Here is a 24,574-nt window from a genome sequence, read left to right as displayed (position 1 = left end):
GCACAGTCTTGAAATGGAATCATTGCTTAATGACTTTGTCAAATGTTCTGCCTTTGTAATGTACCAGGAAGACCATTTAAAAAAATAAAGTTTGGCTGCATCCTATTCCAGGGGCATCATTGGATATAGAGCAGGGGTAGGCAACCTATGGCACGTGTGCCGAAGGCGGCACACGAGCTGATTTTCAGTGGCACTCACACTGCCTGGGTCCTAGCCACCGGTCTGGGGGGCTCTGCATTTTAATGTAATTTTAAATGAAGTTTCTTTAAATAAGATTTTAAAAATCTTATTTACTTTACATACAACAATAGTTTAGTTATATATTATAGACTTATAGAAAGAGACCTTCTAAAAATGTTAAAATTTATTACTGGCACATGAAACCTTAAATTAGAGTGAATAAATGAAGACTTGGCACAGCACTTCTGAAAGGTTGCCGACCCCTGATATAGAGCAAGGGGGACAATTACCCCCCCAAGACTTTCCATGGGTTTTGTGCCCCACTATGTCTTCCATTCCCATCACCTGACTTTGCAGGATAGAACATAACAACATATTACGTTGCATATACTGACACAACTGCCCTCCACAGAACTTTTCTGAAATGTGGCCAGTCCTACCCTTGATTTTGTGTTTCCCTGCTCCCCCCTGCCTTATCTCCAAAGGGCTCCTCTAAAGCTTTCTGAAGATGTGTTGCAAAGGATGACGTGTGTGGTCTGATGAAGCTGAAACACGCATGCTCACATCGCTACAGACATGTAATCAGTGGCTCTCAGCAATTACGAGGCAACTCTCCAATCTACCAAGTCTCCCCTCTCTGGCTCTTCCTCAGAAGACATGCAGCACTTCCCCAGGAAAGGCTTTTGAAGGGTGCAGCGTGGGTTCTGGTAATGGGACATAAAACCTTTGCCTGAATCCCATCCAGGTAAGTCGTGACTAAAAGTTCCTACTAAAACTGATCAAAATCTTTTGTCTCCCAAAAGAATGTTCTGCCGAAAAATGCAATTTTATCCTATAGATATATATAGATATAGATATAATATATTTGCCAAAAAGGGCCATTTTTGACTAATATTTTCTATAGGAAATTTCTAAACAAAATCTTTGGTTTGGTTTCTAACTGCATTTTTCATTTCAGTTTGGTACTCAAAAAACAACAAGAAACAAAAATTTAAACTTGAATCAAAACGGAACAACAATTTTAGTTTTGTTTAGTTTCAAAAGATCCCCTGAAGAATCTCAAATGAAAATGTTTCATTCAACATGTTTCGCTGGGAAATAAAAGACATTTTTCCAGCCAGCTCTGTTTGCAACTGTCCGTTTGATGGCCCATGTGGAATAACGAATACAAGGGCCTGGTCCATTTTCAAACAGACAGATGTCCACCTTGCCAAACCCACCCTCCCATCTAGGTAGTCTCAGCAGTGAGACCAATGACTGAACAGTCATGAAGACTGAACTTTTCTCCTTGAGCGTCTTTCTCCAGTTCAGGGTTGAGGCAGATGGGCAGTAGTGTGTGGAGAACCTTGTACTGCTGTTGCCTCAAGCTTTACTTATTCTGTTGATAGAGAAATTCTGTCTCCAAGCTCCTCAATATATCACTTTCCAGCACCCACTTAGGATACATCTATGGAAGCGTGTAGAGTTCAGACACTGCACACCCAGCTAGCACTGGTATAAATAGCTGTGTAGACGGAAGCATGGCTTAGGTGAGTACAGTAGAAACTTTCCCCATTTAATCCAGCTCAGAGAAATCTTGATCCAATCCCAACAGGAAAACTTGATGAAATATCTATTCCACTGGGAGGTTCCAGCACCTTGCATTTTTGCATAGTGTGTGCTTCAGACACTTAACAAGCACATTGTATGTTGGCCAAGGAAAATGTCAGTCATTTCTAATTGAATTCATGTACTCCGCTCCGCCCACTGAAGATAGATACTCAAGAAGCCAGTCGTGATCATATGAGTGACAATCATCCAGGCATTGTCACATTTCTGGCATCTGCACCACTTCCTGGAACAAATAAAATGTGAGTTCAAAGACCAGAAAAGATGCTACTGAACTCACAATGGACAGATGCCATTTCTATATCTCTTTATGCTATTGTAGATGGTTGGAAATTGTGTGCTTAAATGGGGGCGAGGGGGTTGTATTTGTGTTTGCGGGGGGAGGTTGATGAAAAGTGGCTTGTCAACAAAATGGAAATGTACACAACTTTTTTAAATGGCTAAAATCTAACATTTTGGGGTTTTCTTTCAAACACCAACCCCTGAAAAAATGTCAGTTGCCAAAAAACTAGAAACTTTTCAGTTTTTCAAATAAACCTCCAAAAATTGAGATGGAAACATTTAGAAGAAAACGTAAAAGTTTCATTTTTGTCAGGATTTGGGGTTGGGAGGGATGCAGGGGGAAATACAAGTCCCAGCCACCTGGAGGCGATATACCAAAGACATCATTCATTAATACAACACAAAATGGACACTCAACTAAAGGAACCAACAGCCTCCTCCCAAACAGCCATCTTTCCTAGACACACCTTTTGAAAAGGTCTGATTAGATAGGCCAACAAACTCAGAGCTTGGCTACCCCATGTCTTAGTGCAGACCGGCTGGGCTGTGAGTTCCAATGTACAGTCGCGTGCCGTGATCTAATTGTCCGCGCAGACCTTGCCGGCGCAGTAAATGTTCCCTAGTGCGCATTGATATAGTACTGTGAAACGGGACTACGTCAGCACACGCTAGGGAACTTTTAGTGCACACCAGCAGGGTTTATACAGACAGTGGCCAACATGCTGATGTGCACTAGAACCTGCACCCCAGCTGGTGCACGCTCATGCACCTCAGACTCTGCTCAAGCAGCTGTGGAAGCGAGTTCAAGAACTGAGAGTCCTTCACTGAACATACTTCCTCATTGCAGCTCCTAACACAGGTGGGACAGGTGCAGAGAAGGGTTACTAGGATGGCCCGAGGAATGGAAAACCTACCTTATGAGAGGAGACTCAAAGAGCTTGGCTTGTTTAGCCTAACAAAACAAAGACTATGGGGAAATATGACTGCTTTCTATAAATACATCAGGTGGATAAATTCCAGGGTGGGAGGGGGTTTATTTAAGTTAAGCACCAGTGTGGACACAAGAACGAATGGATATAAACTGGCTATCAACACATTTAGGCTTGAAATTAGACGAAGGTTTCTAACCATCAGAGGAGTGAAGTCCTGGAACAGCCTTCCAAGGGAGGCAGTGGGGGCAAAAAACCTAACTGGCTTCAGGACTGAGCTTGATAAGTTTCTGGAGGGGAGGTATGATGAGATTTCCTATAATGGCATGTGGCCCATTTGCGACTGCCAGCAGCAAATATCTCCAGTGGCTGGTGATGGGACACTAGAGGGGAAGGGCTCTGAGTTACTACAGAGAATTCTTTCCCAGGTGTCTGGCTGGTGGGTCTCACCCACATGCTCAGGGTCTAACTGATCGCCATATTTGGGGTCAGGAAGAAATTTTCCCCCGAGTCAGATTGGCAGAGCTACCCTGGGGTTTTTCGCCTTCCTCTGCAGCATGGGGCATGGGTCACCTACAGATTTAAATTAGTGTAAATGGTGGATTCTCTGTAACTTGAAGTCTTTAAACCATGATTTGAGGACTTCAGTAACACAGCCAGGGATTAGGGGTCTATTACAGGAGTGGATGAGTGAGGTTCTGTGGCCGGCAATATGCAGGAGGTCACACTAGATGATCATGATGGTCCCATCTGACCCTAAAGTCTATGGTGTGTTGCAGTGGAATGTATGAAAGGTGACCAGAAGAGCACACTGCACTCCAGCTGGTGTATGGTCCCCAGCTGGTATAACAGAGCAGCCCCCAGGCTATTGTGGCCTGCGGCAGGGCAGGGCAGAGAATGAGGGAGTATTAACCAGTTCCTTGATAGCACCTGGCTCTGCATGCAGCAGAGAACCTGGCCCAACAGTTCTGCTAGATGAGGCATAAACCTTTAGCTGAACCAACCGGAGCTGTGGTAAACGTGCCTCAATTTACTAGCTACAGCCTTGTGGCCTCTGTAACAGGCCGAGAGCCAGACTGCTTAGGCCCTCCCATGTAAGAAGGAAACTGATGTCAGGGGGCTGGCAGTGAAGGCCTATAGCTTAGCCGCAGGTCACAATACTAGCACCATCTGTTTTCTGTGTCCCCCTGGGCAGGACTCCAAGCTTATAACAACATATGCATATATCTGTCTACAGACAGTACACGTTATTTGCCTCCTACCAGCACTCTGACGGCCAGTGGTTGTCAGCAAGGCTTTGGAGATGGCCTCTCTGTTGTGTCCTGGCAACTATGCGCACCTCGCCTCTGGGGAGAAATTGCAAGCCGCATGGCAAGCAGACCCACCAATGTTTTTGCCTGTCAAATGAAGCCATAAAGTTTGGCCGTGCTAAGTGAATGCCAATGGCTTTGCTGGCTTTATAAGCGCATCCTTTTCTCTAAGGCGGTGTTCCGCAGCCCACGGTCGCTGAGCTATCTCGCGAACTATCTGAGGACATACCGCCCCACCCGTATCTGCTTAGCAACATTCCCACGCCTGGAGAAGTTATGCATGAAGCCAGATCCTTCTGTACCTTGAGTGTCTTTGGCTAGTTGAGCTACCTGGCATGAAAGACTGAACATGAAAAGCAAGGGCAAAGTGTTTCCTGCACAGTCTTGAAATGGAATCATTGCTTAATGACTTTGTCAAATGTTCTGCCTTTGTAATGTACCAGGAAGACCATTTAAAAAAATAAAGTTTGGCTGCATCCTATTCCAGGGGCATCATTGGATATAGAGCAGGGGTAGGCAACCTATGGCACGTGTGCCAAAGGCGGCACGCGAGCTGATTTTCAGTGGCACTCACACTGCCTGGGTCCTGGCCACCGGTCTGGGGGGCTCTGCATTTTAATGTAATTTTAAATGAAGTTTCTTTAAATAAGATTTTTAAAATGTTTTCTTTACATACAACAATAGTTTACTTATATATTATAGACTTATAGAAAGAGACCTTCTAAAAATGTTAAAATTTATTACTGGCACGCAAAACCTTAAATTAGAGTGAATAAATGAAGACTTGGCACAGCACTTCTGAAAGGTTGCCGACCCCTGATATAGAGCAAGGGGGACAATTACCCCCCCAAGACTTTACATGGGTTTTGTGCCCCACTATGTCTTCCATTCCCATCACCTGACTTTGCAGGATAGAACATAACAACATATTACGTTGCATATACTGACACAACTGCCCTCCACAGAACTTTTCTGAAATGTGGCCAGTCCTACCCTTGATTTTGTGTTTCCCTGCTCCCCCCTGCCTTATCTCCAAAGGGCTCCTCTAAAGCTTTCTGAAGATGTGTTGCAAAGGATGACGTGTGTGGTCTGATGAAGCTGAAACACGCATGCTCACATCGCTACAGACATGTAATCAGTGGCTCTCAGCAATTACGAGGCAACTCTCCAATCTACCAAGTCTCCCCTCTCTGGCTCTTCCTCAGAAGACATGCAGCACTTCCCCAGGAAAGGCTTTTGAAGGGTGCAGCGTGGGTTCTGGTAATGGGACATAAAACCTTTGCCTGAATCCCATCCAGGTAAGTCGTGACTAAAAGTTCCTACTAAAACTGATCAAAATCTTTTGTCTCCCAAAAGAATGTTCTGCCGAAAAATGCAATTTTATCCTATAGATATATATAGATATAGATATAATATATTTGCCAAAAAGGGCCATTTTTGACTAATATTTTCTATAGGAAATTTCTAAACAAAATCTTTGGTTTGGTTTCTAACTGCATTTTTCATTTCAGTTTGGTACTCAAAAAACAACAAGAAACAAAAATTTAAACTTGAATCAAAACGGAACAACAATTTTAGTTTTGTTTAGTTTCAAAAGATCCCCTGAAGAATCTCAAATGAAAATGTTTCATTCAACATGTTTCGCTGGGAAATAAAAGACATTTTTCCAGCCAGCTCTGTTTGCAACTGTCCGTTTGATGGCCCATGTGGAATAACGAATACAAGGGCCTGGTCCATTTTCAAACAGACAGATGTCCACCTTGCCAAACCCACCCTCCCATCTAGGTAGTCTCAGCAGTGAGACCAATGACTGAACAGTCATGAAGACTGAACTTTTCTCCTTGAGCGTCTTTCTCCAGTTCAGGGTTGAGGCAGATGGGCAGTAGTGTGTGGAGAACCTTGTACTGCTGTTGCCTCAAGCTTTACTTATTCTGTTGATAGAGAAATTCTGTCTCCAAGCTCCTCAATATATCACTTTCCAGCACCCACTTAGGATACATCTATGGAAGCGTGTAGAGTTCAGACACTGCACACCCAGCTAGCACTGGTATAAATAGCTGTGTAGACGGAAGCATGGCTTAGGTGAGTACAGTAGAAACTTTCCCCATTTAATCCAGCTCAGAGAAATCTTGATCCAATCCCAACAGGAAAACTTGATGAAATATCTATTCCACTGGGAGGTTCCAGCACCTTGCATTTTTGCATAGTGTGTGCTTCAGACACTTAACAAGCACATTGTATGTTGGCCAAGGAAAATGTCAGTCATTTCTAATTGAATTCATGTACTCCGCTCCGCCCACTGAAGATAGATACTCAAGAAGCCAGTCGTGATCATATGAGTGACAATCATCCAGGCATTGTCACATTTCTGGCATCTGCACCACTTCCTGGAACAAATAAAATGTGAGTTCAAAGACCAGAAAAGATGCTACTGAACTCACAATGGACAGACGCCATTTCTATATCTCTTTATGCTATTGTAGATGGTTGGAAATTGTGTGCTTAAATTGGGGCGAGGGGGTTGTATTTATGTTTGTGGGGGGGAGGTTGATGAAAACTGGCTTGTCAACAAAATGGAAATGTACACAACTTTTTTAAATGGCTAAAATCTAACATTTTGGGGTTTTCTTTCAAACACCAACCCCTGAAAAAATGTCAGTTGCCAAAAAACTAGAAACTTTTCAGTTTTTCAAATAAACCTCCAAAAATTGAGATGGAAACATTTAGAAGAAAACGTAAAAGTTTCATTTTTGTCAGGATTTGGGGTTGGGAGGGATGCAGGGGGAAATACAAGTCCCAGCCACCTGGAGGCGATATACCAAAGACATCATTCATTAATACAACACAAAATGGACACTCAACTAAAGGAACCAACAGCCTCCTCCCAAACAGCCATCTTTCCTAGACACACCTTTTGAAAAGGTCTGATTAGATAGGCCAACAAACTCAGAGCTTGGCTACCCCATGTCTTAGTGCAGACCGGCTGGGCTGTGAGTTCCAATGTACAGTCGCGTGCCGTGATCTAATTGTCCGCGCAGACCTTGCCGGCGCAGTAAATGTTCCCTAGTGCGCATTGATATAGTACTGTGAAACGGGACTACGTCAGCACACGCTAGGGAACTTTTAGTGCACACCAGCAGGGTTTATACAGACAGTGGCCAACATGCTGATGTGCACTAGAACCTGCACCCCAGCTGGTGCACGCTCATGCACCTCAGACTCTGCTCAAGCAGCTGTGGAAGCGAGTTCAAGAACTGAGAGTCCTTCACTGAACATACTTCCTCATTGCAGCTCCTAACACAGGTGGGACAGGTGCAGAGAAGGGTTACTAGGATGGCCCGAGGAATGGAAAACCTACCTTATGAGAGGAGACTCAAAGAGCTTGGCTTGTTTAGCCTAACAAAACAAAGACTATGGGGAAATATGACTGCTTTCTATAAATACATCAGGTGGATAAATTCCAGGGTGGGAGGGGGTTTATTTAAGTTAAGCACCAGTGTGGACACAAGAACGAATGGATATAAACTGGCTATCAACACATTTAGGCTTGAAATTAGACGAAGGTTTCTAACCATCAGAGGAGTGAAGTCCTGGAACAGCCTTCCAAGGGAGGCAGTGGGGGCAAAAAACCTAACTGGCTTCAGGACTGAGCTTGATAAGTTTCTGGAGGGGAGGTATGATGAGATTTCCTATAATGGCATGTGGCCCATTTGCGACTGCCAGCAGCAAATATCTCCAGTGGCTGGTGATGGGACACTAGAGGGGAAGGGCTCTGAGTTACTACAGAGAATTCTTTCCCAGGTGTCTGGCTGGTGGGTCTCACCCACATGCTCAGGGTCTAACTGATCGCCATATTTGGGGTCAGGAAGAAATTTTCCCCCGAGTCAGATTGGCAGAGCTACCCTGGGGTTTTTCGCCTTCCTCTGCAGCATGGGGCATGGGTCACCTACAGATTTAAATTAGTGTAAATGGTGGATTCTCTGTAACTTGAAGTCTTTAAACCATGATTTGAGGACTTCAGTAACACAGCCAGGGATTAGGGGTCTATTACAGGAGTGGATGAGTGAGGTTCTGTGGCCGGCAATATGCAGGAGGTCACACTAGATGATCATGATGGTCCCATCTGACCCTAAAGTCTATGGTGTGTTGCAGTGGAATGTATGAAAGGTGACCAGAAGAGCACACTGCACTCCAGCTGGTGTATGGTCCCCAGCTGGTATAACAGAGCAGCCCCCAGGCTATTGTGGCCTGCGGCAGGGCAGGGCAGAGAATGAGGGAGTATTAACCAGTTCCTTGATAGCACCTGGCTCTGCATGCAGCAGAGAACCTGGCCCAACAGTTCTGCTAGATGAGGCATAAACCTTTAGCTGAACCAACCGGAGCTGTGGTAAACGTGCCTCAATTTACTAGCTACAGCCTTGTGGCCTCTGTAACAGGCCGAGAGCCAGACTGCTTAGGCCCTCCCATGTAAGAAGGAAACTGATGTCAGGGGGCTGGCAGTGAAGGCCTATAGCTTAGCCGCAGGTCACAATACTAGCACCATCTGTTTTCTGTGTCCCCCTGGGCAGGACTCCAAGCTTATAACAACATATGCATATATCTGTCTACAGACAGTACACGTTATTTGCCTCCTACCAGCACTCTGACGGCCAGTGGTTGTCAGCAAGGCTTTGGAGATGGCCTCTCTGTTGTGTCCTGGCAACTATGCGCACCTCGCCTCTGGGGAGAAATTGCAAGCCGCATGGCAAGCAGACCCGCCAATGTTTTTGCCTGTCAAATGAAGCCATAAAGTTTGGCCGTGCTAAGTGAATGCCAATGGCTTTGCTGGCTTTATAAGCGCATCCTTTTCTCTAAGGCGGTGTTCCGCAGCCCACGGTCGCTGAGCCTGAGGGTTCAGACAGTGTTATTATAACCCCTACCACGTGGGTGGCAACAGAAACATCTGCAGGCTGATGGACGCATACAGTACGACGTGAGCTAAGAAAAATAGGTCAAAAAGAAACTTGCCCCACCCACCTCAAGATGTCCGGCGCGTGACTGCTCTGCTGCCAGCTGTTTGGAATTTGGAGACAGCCTGTCTTTCATGAGGGAAGAGGGCTGGGTTCTGTCTTCCTCGGCCAGCTGGTCCCACAGTTGTAAAGAGCCCAACTCCTGCTCCCTTCTGCAGCAGGAGAGGGGGAGCAAACCCTGTAGCTCTGCTGTGTCTGTGTGCGGCTAGATTGCCGGAACCGCCAGGGAAGCATGCTTCCTGTGTGCCACAGAGCCCAGCTCCAGGGAGCTCCTGGGGTGGCCATGCACAGTGGTTCTTTGGGGGCAGGAGTGGAGAACAGGCTATTACGTGGATCCCCCCCCCTTCTTTCTCCATGCTACGGAGAGGGGCTGCAGCAACTACTCCAGTTCTTTGGCCGAAGTACTTGCTGTAAAGTGGTGTGATGGCTGCTAGCTTGACCCACACACCAGGATTGAACCAGGAACCTCCATGGCTACACGCATGAGCTGCTACAGCTAACGAGCCAAGGCTCCACAGCTAGACTTGTACCCCCTGCAGATCGTGGACAGAGGGAGACCTGTCACACATTCACCACTGGGCTACTGCAGTGTGGCTTCCTGGGAGGAAAGATTCCTCCCCCCTGCAGTCCGCGAGCGTGCGGCCAAGGGACTTGGCCTTTGGGGAGAGGATTTAGACCAGGGTTTCTCAAACAGGGGTCACCTCTTGTATAGGGAAAGCCCCTGGCGGGCCGGGCTGGTGTATTTACCTGCCCCATCCACAGGTCCGGCCGATCGCAGCTCCCACTGGCCGCGGGTCGCTGCTCCAGGCCAATGGGAGCTGCTGGAAGTGATGACCAGTACGTCCCTTGGCCAGCAGCTCCCATTGGCCCGGAGCAGCGACCCGCGGCCAGTGGGAGCCACGATCGGCTGGACCAGCGGACGCGACAGGTAAGCACACCGGCCTGGCCCGCCTGGGGCTTTCCCTACACAAGCAGCGACCCCTGTTTGAGAAACCCTGATTTAGAGCAAAGTGCCTATGGGCAGTACAATGGCTGCGACCCTCTTTCTGGGTGGGACTACTAGATATACCTCTAGTAGTCGCTGAAGCTGGAGTTAATTGCTGCAGGGTGCACGCGCACACGCACAACATCCAGGCACTGTTGCAATGTGCACTTGCTAAAAGAAAAGGCCACAGGTGGGGCCGCTTTAAATCATGTATGGAAATTAATGGGAAAGGGAACTGATTGGTACTGAAGCGAATCGCCTTGAGCAGCAGCCCCTGTTAGCCTGATGGCTCAGAATCACGTCTTGTGCTGTTAGTGGTCTCCGGAGTGAGAGTTCCTCCTTCTGTTTCAATTGTCCCTTCCTGGGGACCTCACGGGGCTCCCGACCTATCTATCCAATTTCTAAGGAGCATCTCTTGGAGAAAGTACTACACTCCTTCTCGCCCTTCTTCCCTTTGCTCTTTGTTTCCCTCATCTCAGCTGCCCTCCTCGCAGTTTTCCTTGCATTCTAATTCCACCGACACAAACTGCACTAGGCTCTCCATTTTTTGAAGCTGTTGGTGAATCTAGGCTGGGCTTTGCCATGTAGCTAAATCTCATTGAAGGTCAGTGGGAGCTGGGCGCCAAACAGCCTTTGAAAAATCGCAGCCCCAGCACAGGAGACAGGTGTCATGCTGACAGTTCTGCAGGGTGCCCTTCTCCATCTGTCCACAGCACAGGTATTAGCAACCCCCACCTTACTGCCCAGTCTCCATTGGCACCAGGGCTGGCCAGTCACCACCAGCCCTTGCCCTCTGGGCTGAAACTAAGGGTATTAGTTAGTGCCAGTCATGGAAGTGAGCTCGATGATGCAGATACCCACACACCATGCAGGTCAAGTTCATCCCTGGTATAACCCACACCCACTCTGTGTGGCGCTCGGGTCACAGAGAACAGCTGAGCTGGCTACAGCCTGGGCTAATGCAGCTGGCTCTTTCATTTGTGGCCATAGTGCCTCGTGCATTTAGATCTACAAATCCTGGGTTCAATCCCCCCAGCTGACAGCCTGCTCTGGAGCATGCAGTAACGTTAGCAAGCGGGTGTAACTCCTAATGATGATGACTTAGGTGAGGGTTGAATTTGTTGCACAGACTCATTTCACACTGAACAGAAACTACTTTTAGTCCCCAACAAGTAAGTGCATTCACCCTAGTGACCAAGAGACTGACGGGTCTGCAGACCATTACTCAGCTCCCAGGCCATTTGGTCTCCTTCTAAGCCTCTCACAAAGGACTATTTTACACAGCATCTCTGCAGCACCCAGAGGCTGTCCCACCACGGGAAGAATTCTCAAGGGACCGTTACATTGGCTTTAGAGCTGCTATGAGCTTCCAGGGCTGACATTCTGACCCTCTATCAGTCATTGACAGTATACTACCACCCACGCTCCATTTTGGATATCTAAGGGCCTGATACAGCCTCCATTCCTGTAGTGTCCGAGTGCCTCAGAATCTTTGATGAATTTGTCTTCCCAACACACAGGTGGAGAAATACTATTATCCCCATTTGAGAGACGGGAAACTGAGGCACCAAGAGGCTAAGGGCCATGCTCAGCCACCTCCCAAGTGCGTGGGGCAGCATGGGAGAAAGCAGAAAGGTGCTTGACTGAACACTGAACAAGCGGGCAGGGGAGGCTGGCATCATGACCGGGTGAGCAGAGGCAGGAGCCAACCTTGCAGTAACCAATGAGAGATGATAGGTAGGTGGAGATAGGTCTGATGCAATAGAGAAAAGGGAACCCGTTGAGGGATGCTAAGAGAGGGATGACATGGTCCAAGCCATGGGCAAGGAAAATGACCGTTGGAGCAGCCTTCTAAATGGATATGAGCAGCACACAACAGCCTTTGTCAAGGCCAAAAGAGAACGATGCTGCAATAATGAAAAAGCGAGCTGAGAGCTAGGAGGAGAGAGCGTTGGCTGTGTGGATGGACAGGAAAGGCCAGATCTTAGATGTTCTGCTGAAAGAAGCTCCCACACACCTCACAGACAGCCTGGCTGTGAGGACCTAAAGAGAAGTCCGAGTCGAAGATGACACCCAGGTTACAAGCCTGAGTGGCAAGTGGAATGGTGGTGTTATCCGCAGTAGCAGGTAGTGGGGCGGCTTGGGGTAGGGAGAGAGAGCGCAGTCTTAGCCATTCTGAGCTCCAGCTGACAGCTAGACATCCACAAGGAGATGCCAGAGAGACAGGCTGAGGCTGTAGTTTGGACAGAAAACGGATCTGGAGCAGAGATGTCCAAACATCACCTAGATTGTATGGCTGTATTTGCACACATTTAAATTAAAACAAGAAGTCACAAACCCATATTTTGCTATATTGTGCTCTTCCACTTCTGGAATACCAGTACTCTCTGTGAAATATCACCTCTCTTTAGAACTGATAGCTTCATGACATTAATGGCCAAATACAACAGATTTCCCCTCTCCCCACCCCACCCCCCCCAGCCATTCCTCTAAAAGCTGCTATCAACAGCTGACTTCAAAATCCTGTGCCCAGCAGACTGTGCAGAGATGCTGCTGCTGTTTCTGAAGCGCAGGGCGACTTGGCAGCTCTGCAGAATAGTTTTGTCCACATTCGCAGAGGTATGTAACCACATAATGGCCGTACAAGGCCTTCGGTGGGAATGGAAGCCAGGCTGCATCTGTCCTTCCATGAAATCAATCCTAGCACATGGCAGTCATATAGTGGGTGACTTGCCAGCTCAATGCTTTGCTTTGAGATTCTGGCACCATCCCTACTTCCAATTTCATTGAGAGGCAACAGAGCAGATTCCCAGTAAAGAACAATTGCACCTCTCCTTACAGCATGCACTAAACAGATAACGTGTTGATATTTGACTCCCTGGACTGAATCAACTACAAAACAATGCACTTAGCTAGGGAGACAGTAACCCTGCCTAGTGAAAATAAGTTTAACCACTACTGTGTTCATACAAAACTTGCTTAGAGAGAGGACTAATCAATGTTAGACAACTTTGGCTAAATGAGAACCTAGCCCATACTGATTTACACTGAGAATCATCTTCATGCCATCTGCTGGAAGTTACACACCTTGGATCCTAACTGGCAAGACCCTGTAGAATAAGCTAAATTCCTGGGCCCACTTTTCTCCACTCAGGTACAGTCACTCAGTGGGGACGTCAGACGGCAGAATTTACAGGTGGGCAAATGATTTGTGACAAGCAACTTATCTGATCAATTTCACCTCTTTCTGTTTAATTGTCCGTGAACAAAATCCAATATTCTCCGGTATATTGGAAATGACTCACAAAGTTAATCAGTGAATAATGACAGGTCTGCAGATAATTTCCAAACAGCTTTTAGTGCATATTCAAACTTCCCGCTGAGTTCCATAAGTCAGATGGCATTGATTTAATTCCCTGATTGAGTGAATGAACTAATCAACAAGAGCACAACTTTCAAATGGCATAGTCAAGGGAAAAGTTCACAGCGAACAATTCTCACTGTCCCTGGTTGGCTCTATATTTTGCAATTTGTTTTTGGTGAATATTTGAGCAGTTGATCTTAAGGGCTGCTCCGCCCCAGGACTTAACCCCCCTCCCTCCAAGCATAAACAGCACTAGGTCAACGGACGAATTCATCTCTTCACCGAGCTACCCTCAGGCCCTTGATCCTGTTATCTCAGATCTGCTTAAGCTTCATCAGGGGAAGTTTGAGTCACAAGACTGAGGTCTCCAGTTTCATTCTGGATAGCCTGGATATTGGATATTGGACATTGGACTATGGATATATCCTATGGAACTGATTCTAGAACAGACTCTTTACAACTCTAAAGCTCACCATCTCTACTGTGAAACTGACCTAAGAACTCTATTCATATCTGTATGTAGAATGATCTTTTAACCAATACGCTCTCTTTTCTTTTTAAATAAATTTTATAGTTAATAAGAATTAGTTGTAAGCATGTATTTGGGTAAGATCTGAAATATTCACTGACCTGGTGGGTCCTTTGGGATTGGTAGAACTTTTTATATGATGAACAAGATTTTCAGTAATCTTCATCATCTTTTACTTGGCTGCCTGGGTGGGAGCTCAACACTGGGTTGCTTTAAGGGAACCGAATTTCTGGCTTCTGGGTAACCAGTAAGGTATTGTAGAAGCTGTTTTGTTGCTGGCTTGGTGAATCTGAGTATTAGAATAAGCACCAGTTTGGGGGATTGTCTGCCCCATTCTTTGCAGTTTGAGTTAATTGAGCGATCTCAGCGTGTCCGCTCCCCCCACCCCCCGACCCCGATCATTGCTTAACATTCACATTCAGTGAGTATTCACACTAGTAAACTGTGAGCAGTAGAGTATCTGTGGAAAGCAAGCACACAAGGGGAGTGAGCACAGTCAGAGTGACTTTATTCAAGTTTGACTGCATTTTAGAGGCCTTGGTTTTTTCAATATTTGCCCAGCTGTAGATGAATTTAACCTTTGAGCTTGCATGGCCACTCCTGTTCCAACAGACCTCAAAGGGAGCTTTGCCATTGACTTCCATGGCAGCAGAATTGAACCGGGGAAGGTACAAGCTACATCACCCACAGTGCAGTCATCTTACCTTTCAGTGAGTTCTTAAAGTTGCAAGCAGTGGCTGTTTCCATCTGTGTCAGGTGGTTGAACACATCCCTTTGAGAAGGCTCCAAGATTTCCTTTAAAAAAACATCCATTTCTGTCTCTCACTAAGCAGGAGGGGTGCAAAACATTGATCACAGACGGCTACCCAACCAAAAACATTTTCAGCTATTTTCCTCTCTCAGAGGCCTGCTAGCTGAGAGCAGATTGAAGGAAGTTGTACAAGCGCCAGTAAACAATTTGTGTTACTATAGGGACGTCACATTACTCCCATTCACAGGGAATTGTGGTAGTTACTTAGTACACCACCAGGCACAAAGCCTTAACAAACGGTCATAAGAGTCATTCCCCTTGGATCAGACCTTAAACACACACTATAAAAAGAGGGGGGGGATCCACCATACCAACCCACCCCATTATTAATGTTGCAAAGTCAAGCACTCAAAAATTAGGAAATGCCAGAATGAAGATTGCCTGTGCAACTTTAATTCAGACCCCTTGTGTGTATGCATGATAGCCTTTAATTACATGATCACATCATATTTCTGCCACAGGACCCTGGCTTCATTCAGTGCTCTTCCATTGACCTAGCTACCACCTCTCGGGGAGGTGGTTCTACACAGCAACTGGAGAACCGCCCCCTTCGCAGCCATGTCTACACTGCAGCTGTGCCGCTGTAGCATTTTAAATGTCTACCCAGCCTATGACTCATCACTATAGTATCCAAGTGCTTCACAAATATTGATTTTTTTCTGACAGCCTCCTGTGAGCTGTGGGGATGGTATTGTTCCCATTTTACAGATGGAGAACTAAGGCACAGAAAGATTAAAGTCAAAACTATCCATAATGTTGGGTGCCTGGCTTGAGACAATTAGTATAGGATTTTTTCAGAGTACCTGGGAGAAGGTTTGGGGCTCCGGCAGATGGGGGGGCGGGTAGGAGCTGTAGGAGCAGGGCTGCATGGCTAACCTCCGCAAAGGGGGAGCTCATGCACCGCCCATGATGTGAATGGTCATGCTTGGTGCTTAGAGCAAGAGTCATGAGTCAGGAATTGGAGCCCCGGGTCAGAGCCACATTCAGGGTATGGACCCTCTAATTAGACACCCACAGCTGGCCCATGTCAGCTGACTCAGGCTCCCGGGCTCAGGCTAAGGGGCTGATCAATTGCAGTGTAGACATTTGGGCTTGGGCTGCAGCCTGAGCTCTGAGGACCCTCCCACATCTCAGGACCTACTGCAGGCCTGCTGTGCTCGTTAGGCAGCCCAGAGACAGGCTCTGCTGCAGGCCCTGGTTCCTGGGAGCTTGGCACTTTTCCGATGCCATTGCCTTGGATCCTCGCAGCTCCTGTGTGCACTTTGGCGACAGGGTGGGCACTGCTCTCCCTTTCCCAGACTCTCACGCGTGTGGCCAAACGCCCTCACAGCTGACGCTGGATGCTGGCGTTCTACAGAATCAGGCAGCGGTTACGCCCACTTGGATGTGCTGTGCAGCGCGTGTCAATGTTAGAGCCGCCAAGGCCCAGCCCTGCGAACAGTCCCACCGACCCATGAGCCGAAGGACCCGGTCCCAAGCAGTTCAGCAGAGAGACAAATCCTAAATGCTGTGAGTGACTCATTGCGAAGTCCTGGGGTAAGTCACACAAACTTCCCTGTGCCTGTTTCTCCATCTATAAAGTAGATATACTATGCGGTGTGTCTCAGTGGCTAGGGCACCGGACTAGAAGTCAGAGCAGGGGTTCCCAGCTATGCCACTGACTGGCTCTATGATGGTGTCCAAGACACGTCACCCGCTGCTCCTTTGTCTGTTTAGATTTCAAGCTTCTTGGGACAGAGGCTGTCTTTTCACTCACCTCGCACAGTGTGGCCTTCGTATTGGTTGGGGCTGCTAGGTTCTACCGTAATACAAATAATTAGCAACCTGCTTCACTGACAAGTTGTGAAACAATCCAGATGGGTAAAGGGCTTTGAGCTCCTCCAATCAGAGGAATCGTGTAATTCACACGTTCAATTAAAAATATTTGGGGGGCGGGGAAGTGTGATCTTTCAGCCGAGTGTGCTTTGCACAAAGCCAGCAGTGTTGCTGAATTGCCTTGGCACTCAGGTCTCCCAGGACGCTGGCTGAACTTTTCCAAACATATTAAGCCCAAGACAGACACCCGGCATGGAAGAGTTCAGCCCAGTGAGGCTGAAATCTTTGTTTGCCTCACATGGGGCTGTCACATGCATTTCTAAGGGATTTCCATTACAACCCAGCACTGATTCGTGTTTGCTTATTAGACATCAGAAGGGGGGGGGGGGAAATGGCTTAGATCCCTCATGACTCCCAAGGTGAGGCAGTCAGGCTGGCCCGAGATTTTATGGCCTTTAATAAGAATAGAAAGGAAGAAAGAGTAGGAGATTTGTGGTTTTTTAAATCTTTGTTTGGCAGGGGATTAAAATCGCTCTTTGGCAGGGGAAGAGGAGGAGACACTACTCGTAAATGGTGCTACAGTATCTAAAGACTCCCCATTTCTCTGGTCTGTTCTGTGCTGTGTGTAGGCTGGGATTCCCAGGGCAACACCACTTCCTGGCCAGCTGATCTAGGTTGGCAGGTTCTGCGCCCTGCAGCCTGTGTAGAATCCTAATGAGATTGCTACCCCATGGCTGCCCCACCAGTGCAAAATGGCCCTAGAATCACAGTTACCAGCCATGGGAGAATCCGACCAGCACGGGGCCAACCTGTGATGGTGAAGATCACCATATTGGCTCCTACTGCACCTCTTGCCCTGCTGCTGACAAACAGAGTGTGACCAGGTGTAGCCAGGGCTCCCTGATGGTCCAGTGATCCCCAGCTCCTGTATCCCCTAGGTCAGCTGGCATAATTTAGAGCAGCCCTCAGGCTTCTCTAACTTGTGTCACAGGACCCGAGTGGTGCACAGATGACCCAAGATTGGGGGGAGGGAGTGCAAAAGGCACCTTTTTCCTGTCTCCTCCATGTGATCTGTGCTGAATGGTCTTTGAATGCAGCTGAAGATCTGGGCCCATGTTGCCAGATTGTGTCAACAGAGGTAAACAGAAGGGGAGGTGATCTTGCCTTTCTCTGGATGATTAGATTTCACTTCAGTGGACCCAGTTTTCAAACATGGGAACATTAATGGGAAGTCCAAGTCCTGGATGCTCAGGTGGAGCATAAGTGTCCATCCTACAGGCATAGGGGCCAGTTTGTGGCCCAAGAGGCAGGTTCCAGACATCCTGTTTTGGTGCCTGCATGTGAAAATTGGGCTGGTTTGTTTGACCGCCAAACAGAACGTGCTCCCCAAGAGGAGTTTTATGTGCATCAGCAGAAGGTTTCTGCACCAAGGCCAGTCAGATAGCGCTGGAGCAAGCTCATCCCTTAGCAACAGCCATCCCAGAATCAGTCTAGTGACAACCAGCCCCCTGGTCTTAAAGGGATAGCAACTTCCAGTGCCAGTGCATAGCAAGCAGATCTACTGCCCCAACAAGGATGCTCTGTTATTTTCTCACATCCCTTTTTGCGGTCATTGATGGCTGTGTGCCAGAATATCTACTGGGGTCAATCAGCAGAGGTCCCCTAAAGTCTGTGGCCTTAGTCCAGGACTAGGGGTCCAAGGCGATACAGGAAAACAAATAATAAAAATATGCCAGTTTCGAGCAGCAGAGGCCATTGGGTCTAAAATAAAGTGAGCCTGTTTACCTTACCAATGGGTGGGTCTAAGTCAAAAACCATATTCAGCAGTGGCCTTGGGGGCTATGATATGCCATGCAGCATGATACACTGGTACATGCACTTATTCCTTTAACTCACTCCTATAGAGGGGTGGGCAATGGTACCTTTGCTACTGTTGTAACCATCCATTTCTTTGCCCTGGCATTGGACAGAAGGCTAGTCCTATTCGAGTCCTAAATTCCTCCTTGCAAAATCTCTCCCAGGTGTTAGTCCCCTAGCTGGTATCGAATCCCAGGGTTTGGCATGGCTGGTGCTCTTCTGAAAGAAGTCCCAGCTTTGTCTATTCCATGCAGCACCTGCTGTTGTTCCTTCTACCCCGCTGCTTCACCCCAGGTGCCCTCCTGGACCACAGCTCCTGCCTCTGTCTGGATATTTCTCAAGAGGGGCAGCAGGTCACTGCTGGGAGCAGGCATTGTGACATAAGAGGTCACTTAGCCTGTTATGACATACTGCCGCAGCCTTTAATATATTTGCATTATGCCATCCTGCAAGCTAAACAACCTTAATAGTTTTAATGTATTAGTAACATGCGCTGAATGATCAGCAATGAAACAGTTAACAGAGTAAATTCTGGAGCTACAGGGGACACAGACAAGGGAATAATTTTGCTCTGGCAGTAGGGTGGAGTAGCTGACCTAACAGGTCTTTTCTAGATCTTAAATCTATTCACTTATGAGTCCTCCTGGAACTTCCATTTAGCAGCTCATGGTCAACTTCAGGTGAGGGCAAGGTATTTGTTAGGATCAGTGTCTGCCTGGGAGCAGCTTGGCCGGGAAACATGCTTTTACAGTAAAATGGAGAGTGATTCTATCTGCAAAGAAATAATAGAAAAAATAGAGAAGACTAAGGGGGGACATGATAGAGGTATATAAAATCATGAGTGATGTTGAGAAAGTGGATAAGGAAAAGTTATTTACTTATTCCCATAATACAAGAACTAGGGGTCACCAAATGAAATTAATAGGCAGCAGGTTTAAAACAAATAAAAGGAAGTTCTTCTTCATGCAGCGCACAGTCAACTTGTGGAACTCCTTACCTGAGGAGGTTGTGAAGGCTAGGACTATAACAATGTTTAAAAGGGGACTGGATAAATTCATGGTGGCTAAGTCCATAAATGGCTATTAGCCAGGATGGGTAAGAATGGTGTCCCTAGCCTCTGTTCGTCAGAGGATGGAGATGGATGGCAGGAGAGAGATCACTTGATCATTGCCTGTTAGATTCACTCCCTCAGGGGCACCTGGCATTGGCCACTGTCAGTAGACAGATACTGGGCTAGATGGACCTTTGGTCTGACCCGGTACGGCCTTTCTTATGTTCTTATGTTCTTAATATTTCACCTGCAGTGAGTGGGTGAAGACTCAATGCCGGAGGCTGGGTGTGGTTCAGTATATGACTACACATGGGAAAGATTCAACCACATGGTATGCCTGGATTAAGTAATAAATTTGGCAGGATCCCCCCTCCTCCCCCCCAGCTCAGGAACTGTGTGTGTAATGCTGCATCTGATGCCGCAGATGTCACAAAAGGGCTGACAGCACATGAAGGGGGAGCGGTAGATTAAGAAACCACAATGGCACAGCTGTGTGCTCAATTCCCCAGCCCCCTCCCAGGCTGGGTTATGTTCCCTTGAAGTCCAACAGAGGCGCTGAGTAAGCTTGATCATCACTAGGGTGGAACCTATCAGTGAACTCCTGCTTCCTGTTCTAGCACACAGGGCTATTTTCTCTCTTCCTGCGAGCCCCCCTCCCTCAGCGAGTGACCCAATGTCCTCTGCTTTTTGAGGAAACTAAAAGGAAGGATAAACAAAAATAGATTTGAAAGTAGGATCCTTGATTTCAAACAGGCAACTTTAAAATATCAAGGGAATTAGACTAGACTGAAGAACTCACTGATCTGAATGTGGATGCGGCTTGGAATTACTTGAAGTCAAAGCTGCAGAAGCTCTCTGAAGCCTGCATTCCAAGCAAAGGGAAGAAATTCATAGGGAAGGGTTACAGACCAAGCTGGATGAACAAGCATCTCAAAGAGGTTATTCAGAGAAAGCAAAACGCTTACAAGGAACGGAAGACGGGATGGATCAGCAAGGAAAGCTACCTCTGGGAGATCAGAGCGGGTAGGGCAAAAGTGAGACATGCCAAAAGCCAAACAGAGCTGGACCTTGCAAAGGAAATTAAAACCAATAGTGAAAGGTCCATTTGTTTGACCTCAGTTATATGCATGGTCTTAGAACAAGTTTTGAAAGAGAGAGTAGTTAACTTAACGACATAGAGGTAACCAGTACTTGGGATAAAATACAACATGGTTTTACAAAAGGTAGATCGTGCCAGACCTTCCTGATTCCTTTCTTTGTGAAGATAACTGATTTTCTAGACAAAGGGACTGCTGTAGATCTAATCTACCTGGATTTCAGTAAGGAAGCAGTTCCACATGGTAAATTATTAAATTGGAGAAGATGGGGATTAATATGAGAATTGAAAGGTGAGTAAGTATGGCAGGGCCCACTCACTCCTGCCTCTGTTCAAGTCCACAAACTGCTCAGAGACTTCTGTGCTGGTAAAACACCCAGTGCAGTTTATTTACAATGTGGATTTCCACCACCCTTCTGTGGTCTACAGTCTTACTCCTACATGCCCGCCTCTCAGGCCTTTCTCAAGTGGGTCTTGCGGAAGGATGCTCCCTGCTCCCCCTTGCCCCTGGCCCTTCAGACACTGCCATCAAGCCTCCGCCCCACAAACGTCCCCCTTTCCTCCCCGGCTACTTACTTTACAACACCTAAGTCGTCTGTGTGACTTGCAGCTGGGCCATCTCCAATCCACGCCTGGGTAACAACTGTACACACTCATGCTGCATACCCTTCACTTCCTCACCCTTGTGTCCTGTCCCGACACCAAGTGGCAGGATCACCCATGGAGAGTGAGGAGCCCCAGTGGGTCAGTTTGTATTCCACCCTAGTCCTGTGGCCTACCAGGGATATTAGTTGGCGCTTCTTCACTGAGTTGTGAGCATGGCCATGTACTCAGTGCGGTTCACCCCTCTCCCTGATATTTGCCCCTTTTGTGGCATGAGGGAAACCCTGGTGTACATCTATCTTGAGTACACCAGACTGCAGCCCCTTTATCCAAAGCTCTTTACAATACTTAGCTAATGGTACAAACAACATTTAAAAAGATCATTAAGTGGGCCACCGAGACCCTCACCAATTTTCAAGTGGTCTGCGAAAAAAAAAGTTTGAGAACCACTGATCTAGTCCAACCCCCTGCTCAGAGCAGGACCAACCCAGCTAAATCATCCCAGCCAGGGCTTTGTTAAAAACCTCTAGGGATGTAGATTCCACCACCTCCCTAGGTAACCCATTCTCCACCTAGGTAACACCATCCTCCTAGTGAAATAGTTTTCCTAATATCCAACCTAGACCTCTCCCTCTGCAACTTGAGACCACTGCTCCTTGTTCTGTCATCTGCCACCACTGAGAACAGCCTAGCTCCATCCTCTTTGGAACCCCACTCAGGTAGTTGGTAAGGGTAGGGCAGAAGTAGGGGTGTGCAGTTGGAGGGGCTTATGTTTCCATATTAAAGCAGGTTCTCTTGGGGTATTTGGGTGGCCCGTTCCATGATGCGATCTGCTTCTCTGGTGGAGTGTCCTTGTTTGGTGAAGGCAGTTTTAAGTGTGTTAAGGTGTATATCCCAGACATTCTCTTCGGAGCGTATCCTGTGGTAGCTGAGTGCCTGACTGTAGTTAGCAGATTTCCTAGTGTATTTGGGGTGGTTACTGCATCTGTGAAGCTAAGTGTGGTGATCCATAGTCTCAGGGAAACTCATTGTCACCAGAAACTACTGAGCTGCCAAGAGCTCTCTAGAGTTCAAATATTCCTGGGAGTGAATCATCTCTTCCTCTCCCAGTTTCCCAGAATCTTAGAGAGACATTCCCTGCTTTGTTCAGGATTGACAAAAAGAAATGACAGGACAACACGTTGCCATTAAGCACCGGCCTTCAGTTAGGCAAGAAGTCAAGTATGTTTGTGAGCCGGGAGAGGTGAATGTTGCTGAGTGCTTGGCTCTTTGGCACAGATGTTGTATTCTTCTGATACACGATTGAATCATTTGTTCTGAGAACACCCCCTAAAGAGTCACTTTAACCTTCCAAGCAGACGTCAGACTTTGGCCAGTCTCTGAGCCTCCCATCCTGGGCAGGGTTCCCTTTCCGAATGCCTGTGTGATGTGTATGTTAGCAGTGACAGTTGCCTTCAGTAATTGTCATTAGTCAGTGGCACTGATTATTTGCACAGTGACTGGGTTCCGTGTTCCTCCTGGGGAACATCCTAGATATGGAGCATGGAGAGCGGGGGAGGGGAGGATGTTTCACGCACTTGTTACTCAGGCTAATTCCATGCCCTGAAATGATTTGCACTTGCCCATGTGATAAAATGCCAAGTTTTAAGGTGTAAAACATATTCCCAGCATTGCACAAACATTATCCCTTGAACACCCATGTGAGGCAGGTCACTTATTATCCCAATCTGATAATAGGGAAACTGAGGCAGACAGCTGAAGTGACTTGCTCAGGGCCACAGAAGGAGTCAGTATCAGAGCCAGAATTAGAATGCAGAACTTCCTAACTCTCCCAGATTACACTGTTTCCAATCAGACTAAACCCATGGCATTTATAGTTGCTGTCACTTTAAGAACCAGAGTGAAGGGTGAGCAATTTTGCAGCTATTAGAAAGCCCTGGGCCAAATTCTATGCTGGTGTAAACTGGTCTGGCTCCATTCAGCAGCGAATTTGGCTCCATGTTGAAAAGGATGGTGGCATTACATTTCATTTATATTGCAGCTGTACCCAGCATGTGTCAGGCGCTGTACAGACATGAGAAAACACGGTCCCTGCTCCCACAGCCTTACGGCTGAATTCCCAACTCGCCCATTAACTGGGACTGTGTGCAGTTCTTTAATCCAGTTGTGAGTAACCACAGTCCCAGGCCACTGTAACTGGAGATTGCCAAATAATATCTTGGCCTCTCTCTGCTAGAGGGGCCAGTGCAGAGCCAGAGGTCTATTTTGGGGAACAATTTCTGTGCCCCCACCCAGTGCTGGGCTCCGCTCACCCTGCTGCTGCGGGGCAAGCAAGAGATACCACAGAGAGAAGCCAGAAGGGACCATCATGATCAACTAGTCTCACCTCCTGCATGGCCCAGGCCAGAGAATTTTGCTCAGTTCTCTGCCTCCCATCATCATGGAGCTGGGAATGCAGAGCAGGAGCTATTCACTGCCTCCTCCTATTCCTTTGCTTTGCACCTTGTCAGAATCAGGCAAGTTTCATTTCATGATTATACAAGGTTATTTGCTAACCAATCCATGCCAGTTTAAGGCAAGCTGTGTGCCCAAGAGCTATCACATCCTGGGCCTCCGGTGGTTGCCCACCCGGCATTCACACTCAGTATTTACCAGGATCCTTAGAACCGGAAGCATTTGAAAAATGTAAATAAGTCATAAATTAAAACACCAGTGGCAGCCAACCAAAAGCAATTAGTGGGGCGGCGGGGAAGGTACATCTAATCAGCCCCGTGTTAGAGGTTCTGCAGAACCAGGAAAGAACCAGGTTCCCCGGAACATGCTATTTGGGGTGGGGTTAGTATACTAATTAATAGGGCTCTTTGTAACAATGCCAGCTTATGCTGTGAGATTACTCAAACATCTTCACTCTGAATTTCTGATCCACCATCTCCTAGGATTAAACCAACCTCCTCCCAGTTCTGGCTCCTACTTTCCTCTTCCTAGCTTCCTGCATCTGATCACTTGGTGAGTTCTTGGTGCCTGGACCTTCCAGACTCTTAACCCTTTCCTGCCTGGTCCCTGAATCCTGCCAAAAAGCATAGGAGAGAATAGAGTTTACGGGTAGGACTGTACACAGGCATCCCCCAGTCTAGCATCTGAAGTC

The 24,574-nt window shown here is 47.2% G+C and overlaps 1 protein-coding gene across 2 annotated transcripts in view; it reads right to left on the bottom strand.

Annotated features, from left to right (window-relative positions):
- Positions 1-19,017, bottom strand: part of TEKT3 (tektin 3) — a 168,149-nt gene extending 149,132 nt beyond the window's left edge. Inside the window, exons 1-2 of one of the 2 annotated variants that reach the window (XM_044983892.1) lie at positions 18,745-19,017; positions 14,901-14,991 (exon numbers count right to left, since the gene is read on the bottom strand). The gene's annotated coding sequence lies outside the window, so the exon portion shown is untranslated. The remainder of the gene's footprint in view (positions 1-14,900; positions 14,992-18,744) is intronic. The other variant, XM_044983895.1, reaches the window with a different exon arrangement.
- Positions 19,018-24,574: the final 5,557 nt, after the last annotated feature.

This window comes from Mauremys mutica, chromosome 12 (genome assembly GCF_020497125.1).
Source record: "Mauremys mutica isolate MM-2020 ecotype Southern chromosome 12, ASM2049712v1, whole genome shotgun sequence".
NCBI classification, from domain to species: domain Eukaryota; kingdom Metazoa; phylum Chordata; order Testudines; family Geoemydidae; genus Mauremys; species Mauremys mutica.
This window is presented reverse-complemented; position numbering and strand designations above follow the sequence as displayed.